The sequence below is a fragment of the Rhinolophus hipposideros genome, assembly GCF_964194185.1.
Source record: "Rhinolophus hipposideros genome assembly, chromosome: 1".
NCBI lineage: Eukaryota > Metazoa > Chordata > Mammalia > Chiroptera > Rhinolophidae > Rhinolophus > Rhinolophus hipposideros.
In genome coordinates, this window is record NC_138047.1 from 19,491,467 (window position 1) to 19,511,314 (window position 19,848).

General features: G+C 43.3%; 1 protein-coding gene across 1 annotated transcript in view; it reads left to right on the forward strand.

Annotated features, from left to right (window-relative positions):
• RSU1 (Ras suppressor protein 1) overlaps positions 1–19,848 on the forward strand; it is a 171,138-nt gene that overhangs the window by 139,910 nt on the left and 11,380 nt on the right. The window lies entirely within an intron of this gene.

Genomic DNA, 19,848 nt, shown 5'->3' on the forward strand with positions numbered 1-19,848 from the left:
AATTTCTGGTTGTGGGCAAAGGGGTTGAAGAAGTCGTTAATTGTTACTTTCTGATAAAGAAGGGATTTCATTTGCATAGTTCAGTGCAAAGCAGAGAACTGGCCTTCATTACATTGGAGGTGACATTTGCTGAGGTGTTCTCAGAATTTCTAAGTTTGATTATCCGATTGGACTTCGTGCTGTGTCCCAGGTTCGTGAAATCTTTCTAGCTGTTTCTACCTGGGAAGAATTATTTTCAATTAAATGCATCATGACCACTGGAGAAAGAATCATGAAACGCACCTGTAATGTGGGGTCATGGTGTGAACAAAGCTGCCCAGCCCACAAAGGGATGATTTGGGAGTCGGCCTGTGCTAATACTGGCTTTGGCTATCCTTTCATTCTTCCCCTCAATGCTTACTTAATGAGGTGTAGAGAGGCAGGCAGGTGGGTACTTCCTGGAGCTGTGTGACACAAGAGGGAGATGCTCTCACTGGTGCTCGTTGGGGGCAAACACGGCTGACAGGCCCTTGATCATTAGAATGGATGATAAAATCTATTGAGATAGCATCAAAAAAAGTAGGAAAGGGTCCGAGTATTAGTGGGGAAAGCAGAAACGTCGGGAAAGTAAGCACAGGAAACTTCCTATGCATTTCATGTAGGTATGCGAATGGGCTGGCTTTCTTCAGCAAGGCTTATGATATGATCCAGGCAATGTGCCAAGTGTACATTCTAGAAAAATCTTGAATGACTAAGTAAACAGAAAGCACCCATGAGGACTTTGGGGTGATATCATGGATTTTTGAAAGTAAGTTTTTTCCTCAAAGTAATTTCAGTGATTCATTGTTTTTTTTGTTAAATTAGGTGGCTGATGTACAATAAAAATATGAAAAGTAAGTGTGTCTGATTAATGGTGCATCTCAGATAAGACTGTGTGGCAGAAGCACACAGAACTTTAGTTCCCTAAGGTTTTACTTGGGGACACTGCAATACAGTGAGTCTCCACGCCTGAGCTGTGTCTCAGGGGCGATTAATAGAGGCAAAGATGGGAATGGAAATAAACGGCAGTGTTCCGTGGCAGAACAGCCTGTGGCTGAGGACGCAGTTCTCTTCGAAGGGGCTATTTTAAAATCCCTGAACTTTTTCTCCAATTACACTTTGGTTGAATTTCACGATAACATTTTCTTGCTTCCAAGGTCCGAATGCAAGAAAAGACGAATGAGAAGTTTAGAGAAACATACTTATGAAATCTCATGTTTCTTGGTCTTTTCCAACTTCTTGATCATTTTAATTCTCACCATGTAGCAATTCAGTGACCTCCCTTCTCCCTCTTATGAGCCAGAGAGGAAAGCCCTCTGTGTGTAAAGAGACTCAGAGCCTCTCATCTGTCCTAGTTCTGCTCAAGAGAAGCTGGGCTGTGGCAGAGCCCCGCTTGGTCCGGCAGAGACTGGGAGCTCTGCTCTGCTGGCAGGGGTGAGGAGGGTAGGGGCCATGCCAGCCGCAAGAGCACCTGGTGCATTCACGAGTTTCCCTGTTCATTGCTTCACACGCTCGTTCACTCCCTCACTGGTTCCCAGAAACTTACTGAGTGTCATCGAGTTCCAGGAACAACAAACCCACCACTGTGAAGAAGACACGTCCTGTCAGGATGCAATTCTCGGCAGTGCGTTAGACCTGCAAACCTACTTGGCACGTCCCTTTTATGAATGGACACAAGAATCATAACTTTGCATTCCCTCGTTTTCGACTGTTCGAAAACCGCATACCGACACCAGCACTTTAATCAGATGGGTGTCTCTGGATTCCGTCAGTTTTTCAGAGCTTCTGCGTGGCTTTGGCGGAGTGATGCAGTCAGTCTGAAAAAAGCCTGGATGAGGGGGAGATGCAGTGTTCTCCTGTAGGTTTTGAACAAGCTTCTGACACCACCTCTGTCATTTTTGCCAGCTCATGTGCCCCAGCCAAGGCCTAATTTATCATTTGTAAAGTAAGATATTTAAACAAAGTGAGTTTAGGTCATCCTAATTTTTTAAATCTATGCTTTTTACTTTAATGGGTAAACCCCCCCTTTCAGTGATTTTAAAGTTTAATCCAATCTTCTTGTTACTAAAATGGAGAAGAAAACCCAACCAAACCCCCCCCCCCCGCTGTTTGGGACAAAAATGAAAATACCATGTGAGCTGCCCGAGGTCAGAGGCAGTATTTCAATAATAACAACTGCCGTCTACTGAGCAATTACACTGTGTTCAACCTACAAACATGATCTCACTTAACACAACAACCTTAGGAGGGAGGTTCCGTTATTACCCTTGTAATACATCATAATGTATGTATGTCCACATTGTACAGGCACAGAAATTAAGACTCAGAGAAATTAACTTCTCCAAATTGATACTTCACTGAATGTGAAGATGAGGTTTGAATCCAGATCTTCTATGTAAGGGAAAGACCCCTTCCAGTAATGTTGTTCTTCTCATCAGCTTTCCAGCCACAGCAGCTGTCACAAAGGAGGGGTCCATTGCCTGCATGGTGGTGGGTGGGAAAAAATCGAAATAATTGAATGTGATCGTTTTGCAGGCGTGAACTCAGAAAGCCCTTTTTATTTCCCATGATTGACTGTGCCACAAGACAGACAGGATGCAGTGTTCTCATTGCCAGTGATAAACCTTCACTAATGAAAATGATGACACAACCCTCTGGCCCCCTGGTACTCAGTCTAGTCCAATCTTCTGAGCCGGCGGCATTAGCATGTCCTGGTAACCGGTCGGCAGTGAGGACCCAGGCCCACCCAGACCCACTGAATCAGAATCTACATGCACAGCATGCAGAGGTTTGGGAGCGCGTCCTGGCTGGCGGGTCCCCAGGGGAGGCCTGTGCTGCTGGGCTTCGTGACCACGATGTTGGTGACATTGTGACCAAGGGTGAAGGTGGCCAGAATGGGACGTGCAGGGGGAATGAGAAAGACCTGACCATGAGAGACGCTGTAGAAGAAGGTCCTTTCCGTGGACCTTGCTTTTGATGACAGAGTTGAAGATGAAATGGTTTTTATTCCTTTGGGGGGGAAATCATTCTACATTGTTTGGGAGTTCAAACAGTAAAATTCAATTAATAAAAAAGTAAGAATTGATAAAAAGAGAGAAGGTGAATGAAAACTTAATTATAAACCAGATTTCTCAAGGTTTTCATTTGGAGCTAACTGCAGGACACCCTGCTTCTTTTCCAATAAAAATTCACATTTCCTATAAAACAACTCCAAATTGAAAAGTCATACGTGTCGTATAAAATAATTACTCGTATTTGTTGTTAAGAAATACACAGTATTCAGCAGCAGATTCCTTTCTTGCCTGTCTCATACGGCTATTTCTTAAATGCACAAAACTTTATATTACATAGACTAAAAAATGTAAAATTTCTTGCAATTGGTTTATTCTAACTACTAAGTGGAAATTGAAGCTTAGCTCATTTAAAGGAAGTTAAATTATGTGTTCAGTGAAGTTTTAAGGTTTATTTTGGAAAAAATATTATGTAAAAAAACAAATGGATTATAACATAAGTCGAGTCTACTGTGAAATGTGAGAATGTAAGTGTATTAATACATGTGTGTACATAATGTGTTCTGATATGGAGGAAGATTATTACTAACTAATTTTGTAACGTGTTGATATTAATATTTTGCAGAAGGTTAAAGCAAAGGATTTCCAATCCTCCCCATTCTAACTTCTCAGATCTTGTTCTCCAAACCGCTAATTAATGTAAAGTCAGCTTCATATATTGAGATGTTTAATCAATTGGCAGATTGCTATCAATAAATATGTGTCTTAAGTGGTTTGTAATAGACAGGCTAATGAAGCATCCTCGGTGAGTGTCAGAGCTATTGGGAAAAATCTCTCTTCCTTCTGGGCGTCGTGCCATACGTCATTAGTCTCCCTGTGATGTCGAGAAACATGCCCTTCATCTGTCTCACCTCTGAATGGAGGATCTGGAGAACCAGCAAGTGAAGTTCATTTAATGCTCGTGGTTAGTCAGGCCCTGTGAGGTGGAAAAGATGGTCATTAGTAATGTGAATGGTAGTAATAGTAACTAATGTTTCTTGAGCAGTTCCTATGTGCTAGCTCTGTGCTCAGTGCTCTAATTTTCGGTTCTCTCATTCAGTCTTCACACCAACCCTCTGAGAAAGGGCACTGTTTCTCAAACCTCTCAGATCCTTTATGTAACTAACGTTTGTTTCATGCCACTACCACTCTGAAACAGATTGCGTAGAAAACATGACCTGCTCCACGTGGAATTCTTTTTTTAAATAAACGTCATTCTAATTCTCCGATTGTAACATAGTGGAGAAATAAAAGGAATACGGTTTACTGTTGAATATATTCAAGATATAAATGCTTTCTCCTGGCCACACTAGAGGATGAGGAGCAGTAGTCAAACGTTGGCATCTGAGCATAGACACCCTGTCTGTGAATTTGACAGCTCTAACTGAAGACGGATAGAGATGTGATGTACTAGCTCCTCCAAAATGATAAATGGTCTCAGTGTCAGTGGCATGACTCTCCCAAATGGCGTACAATTCTTAGTAGAGTTGCAAAAACAAAATACAGTTCCACCTCGATTTGCATGAAAATTGCATTGCTGGAATAGCCAGTATACATGGAGACTGGACAGAAGTCACGTTCGTACTTAAGGCAGATTGCGTTCCCCGGCTGCAACGCACACCTGCGATGTCCACTGGACACTGAGAAGTCATGTCCCCTAGGAAACATCTCAATGTTGCAGGTCTGTCCTGCTTATCGAAAGACAGGACATCCCAAACCTTCATCCAGTAAATGCCAGTAGAACCCCCAATCATTACAACAACCATAAACATCTCCCAGAGTTTCAGAAAGTCTACAAAGAAGCATTGCAATCCTATGAGGAAGAGTAGTGTGGTTTTTCTTGTCTTTTACACGTGGCATCTGAAGCTTCGGTAATTTTCCCAAAGGCACACAGCCAGGAAGCAGTGGCTGTGACTCCTGGATCCCTGTGTTTCATCCACTGCTCCGTCCTCCCTCAGCCATCAAGACAGGCCAGCGTCACTACATTAAAACACCTGCCGGCTCGATGGGTCATTTCTTGGAACTGTGTTGGTAAAAGGAAAAGGATTTCTTGAAATCGATTGAAAACCCCATTGCTTGCCATCTACTGTGTCTAGATGCTTCACATGTGTCAGCTAATGGTCACAGCAATCCTGCAGTATAGTTTGTTTTTATTTCCTCTGCATAAAGTCAGGAAGCTTGAGTCTGGGCCTCTTCCCAGGCCTGTGAGAAGCAGAACTGGGTTTCAAATTCATTTTGACTTTAAAGCTGAAGATCTTTTTCCCGCTCCTGAGAGCTGGAAAGTGCCCTCAGGAGCAGCCTGTGTGTAACCTGTTGATACCATTCACCCACCTCTCCCTGATTTCCTGTTACTTTCTCCTGACCTGATCAGCAGGGTGACCCAGTAATTTATTAACCAAACGAGGACACTTGTGAGAATGAACGTGGAGACGGTTGCACCAGGAAGTGGATGTGGGTCACTCAGTGATGCCTTTTTCAGGACCTTGAAGAAGGAAACCCTCACCAGCTCATCAATGATGCTCATTCGCGGAGCCAGAAAAGTGCTACACACTTCCCAGCACGACACACTGGGTACTCGGCTCTCCCTGACACACTGCTGCTCCCAGTGTCTCTGTGACCATCTTGAAAGGGCCATGAGCTGTTGTCTTTGGAGATCTTTTCCAGTTTAAAAGTTGCACACCCCACCCATTCCAAGAGCACGTGAGGCCCGGACCGGCAAGCGTTGAGTGTTGCATCTCAGGTCACCATGAGAGCTGACGGGTGGCAGGCCTGGTGGGGACACACTGGGCCCCCAGGGGACAGAAGCCCTTTGTAGGTGGAGACCAGGAGGGCGGGCCTGCTTCCTGCATCAAACCTCGGCCACCTCCTCTCAGACAGAGGCACAAGGAAGCTTCCTTCAGCTTATCTGTACAGTTTATACCAGAGGAGTAGAAGTGACTGATTACGCCTGAATGTCCCATACGCCTGCACTTGTCTTTGTTTGTTATATTAATAGATACTATGCGACTAATGTTCCCATCTGGCAGGGCCGAGAAGAGGGCATAAAAATGAAGTTGTGGTTACAGCTCTTAAATACTAATGAAGATGATACCTACTTGGCACGGTGGAAAGGTGGGTCTTTATTTGAGAGTTCTTAATTAAGAACTGCCAAGTGACTAATATTAATTAGGAAGCCAGCTGTATCCTTCAATTTCGTGGGCTATGTCTTCTGACGACCTGGTGAAGGGAGTACGTGTGCGCCTCTTTTAATCAGTCGGCCTGTGAGCAGTTACCTAGTACGGAGACTTTGTGTGTACGGGACCAGGCTCTGCGGACAGATGTACAAGGCCCTGCCTCTGCCGTCAGGGTCTCCACCTAACCACGGGCACACCCGCGCAGAGAGCCCGCCTCTCAGGACAGGCCATGGGTGGCGTCAGCACTGTGAGAGGAGGGTGGCAGTGCAGTGGGCCGGAGCCTTTCCAAACTACACAGCTGCCGTCCCTCTGCCAGGGTCACAGGAGCCAGCCATCACCGGTGATGGCAGGGTGGCGTATCCCCAGGTGTGGTGACATGGACGAAAGGCTGAGGAGCCCCCGCCTCAGCAGCCTGGCAAGTTGGAATTCAGAGGAAGGAACAGTGATCGCGGGCAGAAGTTGTGGGGCTGACTAGAGCTGGGCTCAGAAGGGGAGAGACACGATTTCTAATGGATGGTGATATATGGACAGTCCACAGAGGTGCAAGGAAAGGCCCGTCTTACCAGGAGGAGAAGGAAGGGGCACCGGCTGGCACGCCCAGCCGGCTCCTCAGTGCTGTCCTTGCCCACCCCCGCCCCCCAGCTGGTGCATGAGTGATTCTGTGGCTTATTCCTCCACACATGTGTTTTTGAACATGGGGATATTTGCGAAATGTCTTTGTGCTGGACATGGTGCAGTAACCATATACCAAATATACTTTTAAATTTAATCTACATTAACATATTTCACATCACTTTCTTAAGCCTCGATATTCGACAGCAACATGTGTCAACCCATGATTGATAGTGTTTTCCAGTTTCCCTGGTGTGAACACGCCTCCCATGGCCAATTCCAAACTGCCAACACGATGGCATTGAATGTGAAGCCGGGCGTTGCTGCCAGTGGTACAGACGCCAGTATATTCCATTTCTGGCATACCAATCCAGTCGCTGCAAATAGCCTCAAGATCATAGACAGTAATAAAATGTGTAACGATAAGAAGGTGAGAAGTTCTTGTTCATTTTCTAAACAGGTTAATGCGGGTATAATTATTGCACAGTGAACAGCACAAAAATCAAACCAGAACATGGCGTCCCTCAGCTAGAGGTGGTGGCCGTGGCTGAAGCAGGGACTCGTCACGCTCAGCTCCTTAATAAAATGGGGCCGAGGACAAGGGGCTTCCTGTGAAGCACATCCAAACCCCTGTCCACGTTCCCGTGTTCTGAGTCTCTTGATGCGATCACATCCAATGGATTCCAGTTCCTTGAATCGCTAGCAACGGAAGACAGATTATATGAAGATTGAGTTGTAATGTACTTCCTTACGACTTTGCCTGACGTAGAGCATTAATGTTCGCTTTTTTTTTTTTAAAGCTCAAATTGCTTTTCAATTTACAGTTCTCTCTTAATTTCATCCCTGAATTGTGGATGCTGAATTGTGCCTTTGGATTGACAGTTGTGTTAGATCACCCGGTGCAGTGCTGTGGCTCTTGTCCTGCAGGGGCGGCCTGAACCCAGACATCTGCAACTCTCCATGTTCCCTCAGACTTTCCGGGGCAGCGACTCCGTCAAATGATCCAAGGAAAGGAGGGCGCTAGGGGAAGACTGCTTCACTTGGAGCCTGAGGCGTGCTTGTTCACAAGGGCTTATATCTCACAGGCAGGCTCATCGTAGGGAGCTATTGGATGTGCGCCTCTGCCCTCGTGCTCTGCCACTGAGCTCTTTCTTCTCGCGTCTGTTCTACCTGAGTGCTGAGTTTCAGTCAGGTTGCGCTCGTGTGTATGCGTGGAAACTCTCTGTAGCCCTCGTTTACATACAGCCCCTTTTTCAATAAATCCAGGCATCCTGAAGTCGATTCCCAACTCAGACACTTTTTCACTGACGGTTTTCTGGAACCCTGTCTGCTGTTGTAAAGCCCAGATCAGTTGCCATCCTTGGAACTGTGGCTCTAAGATGCTTGAATGTTATGACAAGCGCGGTTCCCTTCAGAGAAAAAAAAACCTTGGAACCAATGGATCCGTGCTTTTCTGTTCTTTTTTGTAACCTAGAGAATTTTACTAACTTCATGTTATCATCAGCCTTGATGGAATCTGTTAAACAGCTACATGTAAGTGGAATCTATACAAAAGACAAAATAAGTGTGGAAACACCGTTCATGAAGTGTGATTTTGCCATATCCAGAGAGCACCTTTGTTGTTATAAGATTTAGTATTTTTCCTGAAATCAATTCACATCCTCAAATTAAAAAAGAAAAAAAGCATGGCCGTATTCCAAGTCATAAATTAGCATCACGTGCAATTAAGAAAGTACATGCATAGTAATTAAAATTTAAAGCTTGCGTCTGCGCATGCACAGCCACCTCACAGGACCTCTGGAAAACATTGCTTCGAGAGGATTCCATATCACAGGGCGCTGAGGGAAAGAGACCCGTTTCTCCCCGGTTTTAATATTCATCGAGGACATCAAGTTGCGTTTTACTTGTGGGTTTTGTTTACACCAGGGTTTTTCAGCCTCAGCACTACTGGTCTTTCTGGCCCAGTAAGTATTTGTTGTTGGAGACTGTCCTCTGTGTGCTAGGAAGTTTAGCAGCGTCCCTGGCCCATAACCACTAGGTGCGGGTAGCACACCCCCAGGTGTGACAACTGAAGACGTGTCTACACATTGTCAACATGGCCCCTGGTGGAGGGCAAAATGGTGCCTGGTTGAGAGCCGCCGTGTAATACTCAGTCAGTATGTTGCTTTTACTGTTGTCTTAAGTTGTTACTTTGTTACATGTTCACATTTAAAATACAGGTGAGCCTTGAACAGCACATATTTGAACTGCATGGGTTCACTTATATGTGAAATGTTTTCTGTAAATACTATAAATGTATTTTCCTTACAATTTTTTAATAGCATTTTATTTTCTCTAGGTTATTCATTGTAAGAATACTATATATATATACATATATATGTATATATATATAACATATAACATACAAAATATATATTAATCAACTGTTAGTGTTATTGTTAAGGCTTCCAATTAATAGTAGGCTATTAGTAGTTAAGTTTGGGGGGAGTTAAAAATTACATGTGGAATTTTGACTGCGGGATTCAGCTCTCCTAATCTCCACATTCTTCAGTGGTGAACTATATGCTGCAAGTTTTGAGACCATGTTTTAGCATTTTTGACCATGCTTAGAACTCCCTTGTAACAGGAAAATAGAAGTGGCCCTGGCCCCTCCTGAGACCTTCTCAGCTCACACCGAGTCCCTTCACTGTCGAGGCAAGTTAACTCTACCGACTGGTGGTCAGCTCCCAAGGGATGTCCTTGGTAAATGAAAGATGGGATCTTCCCTGCCCTCCTCATGTGTTTCTGGCTTATATGCAGATAGGCTTCATTTTACAAAAATCCTTTGAGAAATGACTTCAGCATTAGCCACTATTTTCATCAGTGGAGACCTATCTTTTTGTGAAATACTGCTTTAAATGTGTTACCTTTCTAACTCTCACTAAAGTCTAATTATGCTGGTTAATATCATCCCTGTTTCTTCCCCTCTCCCCCAATGATAAAAACTGAGGCTTAAATAGATTCAGTGACTTGGTTAAAACCACAGTGCTGAAATTGTTGCTCTGTTAAAGCAGAATATTGGAAGCAGTCTGTCCCCAAAGAAATGTTTCCATTCATTACAAAATGCAGGTTAGACTCATTGGTAGCCAATCCATAATTTTGTTTATGACTGTGGCAAATAATGCTATACCTTTTGTTTAAAATTACACAGCTAATTATAAAATTATGAACTACGATCATTACCGCTTAAAAAAAAGTATTTGGGATGTACTTTTGAAAGAAATTTGACAAAATACTAGCCGGTGTAATGTTTAAGTGGGAGACATCTGAATTTCTAAATGTATTGAAATATACTTCTATTTCTTTTAAAAATGAAATTTGTAAGTAAAAAATAAAGGACCGTAAGTAAAAAATAAAGGACCATGCAGTTCAGATTACTGTCACAGTTCCTTATGGTTCTAGCTAAGAATGTCCGTATTCTGTACATGCACAGATGTGCATGGCGTTGTCTGGAGTCAGCAGCCTTTTAGAGCTGATGTGATTTCTGCCACACCTTTGGGCAGACGTCGGCCTGCTCCCTCCTGTTGAAGGAAGGAAACACACAAGATACTTCCTCGGGATACCCAGCCAAAATTACAAGTACTAATGAAGCAGACGGTGGGTCTGCTCCCTCTGGGGTTTTTTTTGTTGTTTTTTTTTAATTCAGATGCCCCTGGGGTAAAATTAGGCTTTACCTACAATAAGAAAGGGCACGGGATTTGGTTGGCTCTTAGTGACGGCGGTTATTCCTGTTGCTGTGACCAAGGGGTACTTGATCGTGGACCACGTCACCATCACCTTTTTCACTAGTGACAACTCATACCTGGAGCTGGGTTAACAGACTGAAGTGAACACACAGCGTGCTGTCCTGTGAGCCGGGGAGGTACTTGTTGCCCGCAGAATGCACAGAACAGTTTTTAAACCACTTGAGTGTTATCTCCCAGGATGCTATTTTTACTTAAACATCCTTCCATATATGTCTTTCCATTCATGCTTGATGTCTCAGTACTTCCTAACAGACAGATGTGCGTTGAGGGGAGTGTTTGGGTTACAGTCGTAAAACTTGTGGTCCAAATTTGCAGAGTCCCTGACATTTCATCCTCATAACCACTCTGTTAGGTGGCGGGGAGCGAGCCCATCTTCCATATGCGGAAAAGGAGGCTCAGACAGGTGATGGTGCCTGCCGCTTCTATGTTTTTGTGCGGTGATGTGTTCCTTAGTGATTCCTCTTGTGTATGCAGTGACTGTTGTACCATTTTAGGGAGCTTTCTTTTTGGGGGTGTATCGTTCTTGTCAAATGGCTGGCTGTTTCTTCATTTAATATCTGCTAAAAGTTTCTGATGCTTTTTACTTGTTAGCTGCTTTCACACTGTAATGATGAGCAGGGAAAAGGCGGAGGAGGGACACAGGCTAGTGGGGCTAATGAACTGACTTATCTAGCAATATCTAATCAATTTATTCAGCAATATGCAATGGCAAAAGACAAAGGCGATTAATAGAATGTGCTAATGACAGAAAGTAAAGGTGGTTAGGACTTAACGAGACACATTGATACCAATGTCATGTCAAAGGCGTACACGTACATATAAGTTTAGGAGATCCCAATGCCTGTTTACTATTGATCAAAAATCACTTGGCTAAATACACAAATAACATCAGTAAGGAGTATCCAACAGCAGTAATAAGCTCTATAGGACAGCAACTATTACAGTAGACGCCCCAAGCTCACCAAACCGGGGGAGAACAGCACTGGAAAAGTTATGAATCAAAACCTTGCCAGGTCTGTAGCTGAGAGACACTCAGGCGTCTCCCACACCCGCTGCTTGCTAGTTCCCAAGAACACTGCTGCTGTTCGTGTTGGTGGTGGTGGTGTTGTTGGAAGTTAGGAAGTTAGGAAGTCTTCTGATACCGCAAGCTGCAAGTTGCATACAAGTTCCCAAAGATGCTAGAATGATGACAATTCACCAACAAAAGAAGTCTCTACTGTCTATTGAGGCAAGTTCCGTTCTCTTATTCTGAAACAATCCAATCCTGAAAAGCAGTCCTGAAACAGCAAATCTTCTGAATAGCAATTTCTTGAAACAGCAATCAATCCATCAGTCCACCTGAGGTCTGTCTTATATATCTCTTTTGATGCACCCCACAGTCAAGTTTTCGGTTCCTGCCGCCCCCTCTCAAGGAAAAATGGCCAGCTCCAGGAGGGTCCGGCAGTTACTGATATGAATGTTGCCCATCTGGCCAAAGGGCCAATTTATCCGGATAAGCAATATCTACTGTTCTTGCTTGGGACCATCAGCTCAAGGTCTTCCAAAGCCTGGCAACGTGCCTGTCATGTCGTCCTGATATAACAGCTACTTTTTTACTTCATCTGCTGATGTGGGTGAAACAGAACAGAGAGGAAATTCTCTCAACCCCCTGATCAAGAATTTCTTTAACCCTAAGTTAACCATCACCTCACAACACGGACAGAACAACAAACATCATCTCATATCTCCCCTACTCGAGAGAATGAGACCAAACAGAAAACCTCATGTCATGTCTCCCCTGCTTGGGAGAGTGAGACCAAAGGGGGACTTTACTTACTCAACCCCTGATCACAGCACAGAAATCACCTCACATGCAGGGACAGGTAAAAGCTAATAGACGAAAGCTCACATCAACCAATGAAGACAAATTTTCCTTAACATCTACCTTACACACACCGAATTTGAAAGTGAGATTTTGGTGAACTGACTGCTCAACATGATTATTTCCTTTCTGTACAAGGGGACTTGGTTTATCGATTTTGTCCTTGCTCACGGTAATAGGTGCATATAGTGTATATCAGCTTTAAAGGAATCGCCCTCCTTGCCCATAGTTCTGACGTGTTTCTGGACTTGACTATGCCCACTCTCCCCACAACTGCAAAATTCCCAAGAAATGTGACCTGGTGTGAGATTATTTTATGTCTGTTTATATACATATGATCTTCACATCCATCCATAGTTGGTGTGCTCCACTCACTGGGAAGCACTGTGTCATGTGTGTGGGGAAAAATAATAATGCTGTTTTTAAAGAGCTATGGGCATTGTAATAAAAGTTTCTTCTTAGCTTTTCTCCAATGTGTATCAGGAGAAAAGTACAGTAACAGAGAATATGGCGTTACTACAGCACGCCTGTCTGAATACATTTCAGCTCATCCAGCTAGATTTCCCTGAAAAGGGAGCATTCCCAGCCAAGTCTGCCCTAAAAACCACCCCCAGGGTGACAAGACCAGACCTTTAGTGCCTGCAGTGGCCATTTTCTTATCCTTAATATTTTCAATTATTCTCTGACACGATGGCAAACAGAATCGGAACGAATGGCCTTAATGAGAAGTAATGACGCCCAGTGTTAGATGGGGAGGGACTGCAGCCTCAGACCCAGTGAGGAAGAATGGGAAAGCCTGCAAGTGGCCGTGGTCAGAAAGCCAGCCACTGCGGTCTTGGAGCCTTTGTGCTGTGACCTGAGGTGCAGCAGTGACGTGTTCTCCCCAAGGACTCAACCTGCTCATAAGCAATTCCAAGCACACAGAGCACACAGGCATATGGAGACTCCACGCTCGAGCTTAATATACAACATGCAAAATGAATTTTTCATATTGGGATTTAAAAAAATGGAAAAATTCCAGCTTTCCCTCACTCATGTGCCGTTTGGAGTTAGTGTCCTTCACAGCAGCTGGAGGGGGAGTGACTGATGTAAGCAGAGTAGTGTTTGCAAGTGAGAAAGGTAGGGGGGGCGATGATGATTTGGGAAGCATTGTTCTGGGCATCGAGTAGAACAGAGTCATTACTGAAGGAAAAAATAACCAGAAGCACGCTGTTAATACCCTCTCGGATTTGGGCCTAGAGAACCACACTATACGTTGATTGGAAGATAGAGAGAAAAATAGCAAATTAAGAGGACAGCTAAGCAGGGGGTGCCCGCTGGCATGGGCCAGGGAGAACACATAACCAGCGTCTGATGCGTTTCCTGAAGATTCAGTGTGTTTGCAAATCGCTCCATTGCCTCTTAGCGGAATCTAATCTGAGTAACGAAGAGCTGACTAGCAAACATAGTTGGTTGAATTCCCTCAGTACTCCTGAAATATAACAGAACAAGGAACAGTATAATGAAAAATAACAGAGAGAGTAGCTAGGGGCTTAACTTATGATCAGTGTTCATTACAACAAATGACACTTTCACTGCAGAGTTACCATAAAGATTATTGACTGTTACGTAATGTGGTTCCCCTCTGAATAGATTCGAGAACAGCTTAACATGTGAATGGGAGAGCTGAAGCGAAAGGAGAAGGGAAGATGGACTTGCTAGCCTTCCTCATTTTTTTCCTTAGCGCCAGTGAGCTGCCCATTCAGAACCCTGGACAGAGCAGAGTTTGAACCTTCTTCCCAGAAGACTTGCCCAGCTGCCGTTTGTCTGATCAGCACCATTGTGTATTATAGTCACTGAAGACCAGGCTCAGAATGGGACTAAACTTTAAACTTTTTTTTTATTATTACTATTTTTCTAATTACAGTTGACATACAATACTATATTAGTTTTAAGTGTACAACATAGTGATGAGACATTTATATACCTTACAGATGATCACCCCGGGTAAGGAAAGTGAACGTGTTGATAGTTTTTATTGCCAAGGCTCTCACCTTATGTTCTCTGCCATTTGCTATTTTCCTCAAGCATACATGTTACAATGTAAAATATATATATATACACACACACACGCATACATATAAAGATATATATATATATATATATATATATATATATATATATATATATATATATATATATAATATGTCTTTTGGGAAAGAAGCTGTGTTTTGTGTAAAACTTTTCTCACAGAGCCATAAGGCATTTTGCAACTCTGTGGCTTTAACCAGTTTATAATGGACGACCCCAGTTCAGAGCACAGCGTGTAATAAATAGCCTTGGCAGACTGAGTAGCTGTTTGATACCTGCTAATAACCACCTCATGTGATTTCATCCTCCTAATGATCCTAGGAGGTATTTACTATTGTTAACAGTTCCATTTTCGAGATGACAAATATGCTCAGAGAGGTTAGGTAAGTTCTCCAAGGTTACCCAGCTGCAAAGTATTATAGATGAACTTTAAAACCAGGTATCTCCAACAGTTTGCCAGACATTTTAACTTCCACACAGGCACTGAGCATGGAGAGAGATTTATATTCTCTCTCTCTCCTTTTCCCTCCCCACTACCACTCTTCCCCCACTCCCTCCAGGTTGGATTTTGAAATCAGGCAAATGAGGGCTTGGCCTTTACTTTTACATTTGCTATGAGATCCTGCAAAAGTGACCTAACCTCTCTTAATAGTGGTTGTAATAAAAAAATAAAATGTTTATATTTAATGTGTGACCAGACATGGTGATAAGCTCTTTGTGTGATTTCCTCATTCAGTCCTCACAACTGTAAGCAGTATAGGCATGATTATAATTCCTATTTTACAGATTGAAAAACTGAGGCTTAGAGGAGTCCAGGCTGAACAGCCAGTAATCATGAGTCATACCAGCTGTGCTCCTTGAGGAAAGTTCCTGAGTCAGCTCTCTCTGTAAAGTGGCCCCCTGAGAGAGGCTCCCTGGTGACATGAGCCAGAGGTGAAGTGGCAGCCCTCATTGATGTGGGAACCCAACAAGCCTGATTGGCGAGAGGCTGTATCTTTGCTAGGAAAGAAGCAGTAGCTTTTGGGAACAAGTTAATGTTTGTTGCAAGAATAATGAAGACATCTGTGGGAGCTCAATAGTAGATGGTCTTTGCATCGCATTCTTCCTTTAGTTTTCAATTTCGTATTTCTGAGTTTTACGGAAAAAATACCTCGACAAGAACTGGAGAATTGAGAAATACTGTTAGCCCTTATATAGCTAACAGATGTAATACTTGTCTCCTCTCTCTTCTAAGAACCTTGTTCTCCCTTTTATAAAAGCCGGATTATAATGTCCTGCCTCGCGGCCACCTGCAGTGAGATTCTGCAGCCGCCCTGAAGCACACCCCCCAGACTCTCTGGTCCAGCCATCAGAGATGGACAGGCGGATGGAGCAAGGTGTAATGCCAGAGTCTAGATTCAGTATTTGCCACTTCAGAAGGAGCACAGCTGGGTGAGGAAGCCTGGCTTGCCTGGGAAGTGACAAAAGTCCTGAAGGACGTGGCCTGTGACTGCTGCTTCTGGAGCCCCTCCTAATGAAAGCCTCGTGGGTTGTGCTCTCTGGCCAGCTTCAAGCTGAGCGCCTTGGGCTCTTAAAGTGGTCTTTATGTTCCCTTGCTTGGGGGAAAGAGAGGGACTGACTGTACTTTTTTCCAACCGAGTAATGTTCATGGACTTTAGGAGTCATTTGTATTGGCCTGAAAACTTTTCCAGGCTCAAACTCAGAACTGTTATAAACAATGAGAGGTATCGGAAGAACCTCTAGGCACATGAGATTTTTTTAAAAATTACATGACACACATACATATATATGGATGTATGCATATATATATATATTCATCCTTCCTGTTATAAATCACTAAAAGTAACCAAGTGCCAAGAGAGTGTCCATCAGCTTTGCAAATGCCTTTCATCTAGTTACAAGAGGATGGCTTGGTTCCACCGTATTCAAATGGTCTCTGTGTTAACACTGTATGGTGACTGCAAATGACACGTGGCCCTTGAATTATAGCTTGTCTGATTGGGATGTGCTATAAAAGTAAAACATCAGATTTCACAGACACTTAGTACAAAAACAAAAAACAAACAAAAAATCATTGAATTTTTTGTTTGCTAAATCATTTATCTTGAATCATTTATCTAAAATCAGTCATTAATCTTTATATTGATTACATGTTAAAATGATCATTGTTTGGATATATAGGGTTAAATAAAATATACTATTGAAGTTCATTTCATCTGTGTCTTTTTGCTTCGTATATGTAGCTACTAGAAAATTTAAAGTTACGTTTGTGGATCTCATTTTGGACAGCTATTCTATAGACATATGCAAGTAGAGAACATGTCTCTATACATTGGAAGTACTAACGTGTTTAAAAATAAGATTTAAAAAATAGGTTCCTGAATTATTTATGAGGGGAGAAATTAACTCAAGATATTCAATACAGTAGGCACTACTTACGAAGAGGGGCTTGCTTTATCATTCCCAGGAAAATATGTGGGGCAGAAATCTTCTTAATAGCCATTCAGAGGAGAATATTGTTCTGTGAGAATGTAGGCCCATTGGAGTCCACTGTTACGGAACATGGTGTGTTAATATTAGAGATAACAGTACCCTCTGTGATTTTTATCCACTTGTCGTTACATTGGCCCCCTGGTGACCGCAGCCACTGGACGTACTGGAAACCCTAACAGAAGGACAGCTCGGCCTGGTGCTCTGCCACCTCAGACTCACGCTTTTTCACCTCACTGTTACTATCTGTATTTAGAATGCTCTGACACTTTCCAGGAGTGTTTTGTGGGTGAGATTCCTAGATGAAACGCTTGAGATTCTTGGATGAAAAGGTCTGTTGTGACAGGCTTTAGCTCTTCTCTCCCCGCCCACAGCCACAGTTTTTTTGCTCTGAGTCGACAAGGCCTGTTAGGGGCATCAGAGAACGAAGGCTTGAGCCCCGAGACAGCATTATACCCTCCTCTTGCTGCATTCCCCAGGTCCCCACCCAGATTGATTGCTGACGCACAAAAGCCTCGTAGACCGTTTTGCAACTTCGAGCATAAACCACAAGTGTCTTAGTTTTTAAGCTTTTTGCACTTTAAGACCGTAACTTTCTCTGACACGCTTTAAACCCTTGATTTAAAAAAAAAAAAAAAAAAAACTAGGAGGAAATGGATGACATATAGTATTAAATCTGCTGAATATATCAGGGCTAAAAGTATTTTTTTAAATCCTTTATGCCTTTTTGGAGTATGTTTTTCCACAAAGTTCAGAAACATGCAAGTGAAACTAACATGAAGGGTGGGATCCAAAGACTCGTCTACCATTGAGCTCTCGTAGATGTCTTCTCCATTGTTCTTTTGACAATTGTGAGCGCTTTCCCAAATACCACTTTGTTTCTTTGCCCACAAAAGCCTGGCTCCTTTCCTACTGCCAGCCTCTCCTTACCACTGGCCAGCCGTTCAAAGCCTGGGATTAGAATGGACGGAAAGCACAAACCGACTCCATGCGCTGTGTTCTAGGGATACGATTTGGCACTGACACCCACCTGGTAAGAGTCCCACGGTGTACGTAGATGGACGCTTTCTGGTTTTGATTCCTACGGATTTTTTGTTTTTTTGTTATTAATCTCTTTGTGAGTGAAATGTGACCCACCTTACAGAAAATCCATGCACAGGGAGGAGGGACAAGATGATACAGGGCTGTCTAAAATCTCAGGCATCATGCCGTAATCAGACTAGAACATACAAGGAACCTTAGAGATGCAGCCCTGTCAGCTTTCATTTAACATCGTTTTGCTTAAGGGTAAATGAGTTGAGATACACAAAGTGCTACACAAGTTTCACATGTCAAGTGCACAAGTTCCATCCGTATGCCCGGCTCAGACCAGGGTGCAGCATTGCCCTGAGTGTACGTGGTGCATTCCGACAGAGCGCCTGGCCAGTCGTGAGGCGAGTGGCAGCACACATGCCAATCCCCGCCTGTGTTCAAGTCCACATGCCCCGTCGTCTGTCTAGAGACACTCAGATTGTGGATGATTTCCAGAGCCTACTGAGTCCCGAGTCAGTGTTATGTGCTCAGCATTCTGGAACCTGTAGGTTTGTACTTAAATTTTAAAAGATGTCTAGCTTTCCATTGATCCGCCCATGCGTCACCTGCCGTGGTCAAATTGTCAAGTCTCCTGGGCTGAGAGAAACTGAGAGGAAAGGACAGTCCCCGGAGCAGAGAGTCTAAATTGTTAGCCACACAGAGGAGGAGGAGATGGAGTAATACCTCTGTATTTTACCACCTGTCCTTATCTGAGAAACAGAGAAAGAGTAAAGGCATCTCTACTTAGGCACTCGTATTTCTAGTTCTGTAACACTAACTCTGTATTTGTGACATCATCATATCTAGAGCTCAGCATAAATGTGCACCCCTCAGGTAGCTTGCGTAAAGTTTAAATGACTCAATATATGGAAAATGTCACAGAAGCTTCCTGTGGAAATGCTGATGTCTAGTTAGTGGTGCGTGAGTTTTGCTCTTGTGACCACTAGCTTAGTAAGTTTAGAGGTTGTGAACAAACTTGAGCTGTTCATGACGGAACCACATGTGGCCGGAAAGACTCTTATCTTTCCATGGTAATAAAAATTCATTCTGATTTTTAATTTGTCCAAAGGAAAAGAAGAGAAAAATAAAGCCACTGCTTTTATAATGTTCATTTTAACTTAATTCTCTTTTATAAGCAATTACTATCTTCTGCTAGTTCTTACTAATATCACGTATAACTCATATTCAGTAAAAACCCATTGTACCTTTAAGGAATTTCATGGAAAGCCCTGCTCACAGTGCCATGCAAGAGAATCTCCATGAAAGGATGACAGCCAGGGCTCCCAAGCAGCCTCACAAAATGGCGCCATGATGCATTCACTGCTCTCAGTCTCACCCTCAGCCTTCCAGCCTCAGAAACCCTGCAGAAACAGGAAACCACATAAGAAACTGAAGTAGGAACCAGAATTGCACAGCAGAGTATGGCTGCCCCAAAGACTTAGAACAGCTCGTATTCTCTTAGGAGATAACTCTAGATGGGAAACATACATAGTCAATGGATGAGCATGGAATTGAGGCTGTTGGGAAATGTTCCTTGGCTAAGATATTCTTTCAATCCACCAGTAAATATGTATTGGGTGACGTGTGTGGCAGGCACTGGGAAAAACAAAATGATTAAGATAGTCCCTGTTTCAGAGGCACTAATGATCCAGTTGGGAAGACATTCACATGGTTGAGTACTCTCAATACCTCTTAGTAAGTGTGGTGATGCACACTTT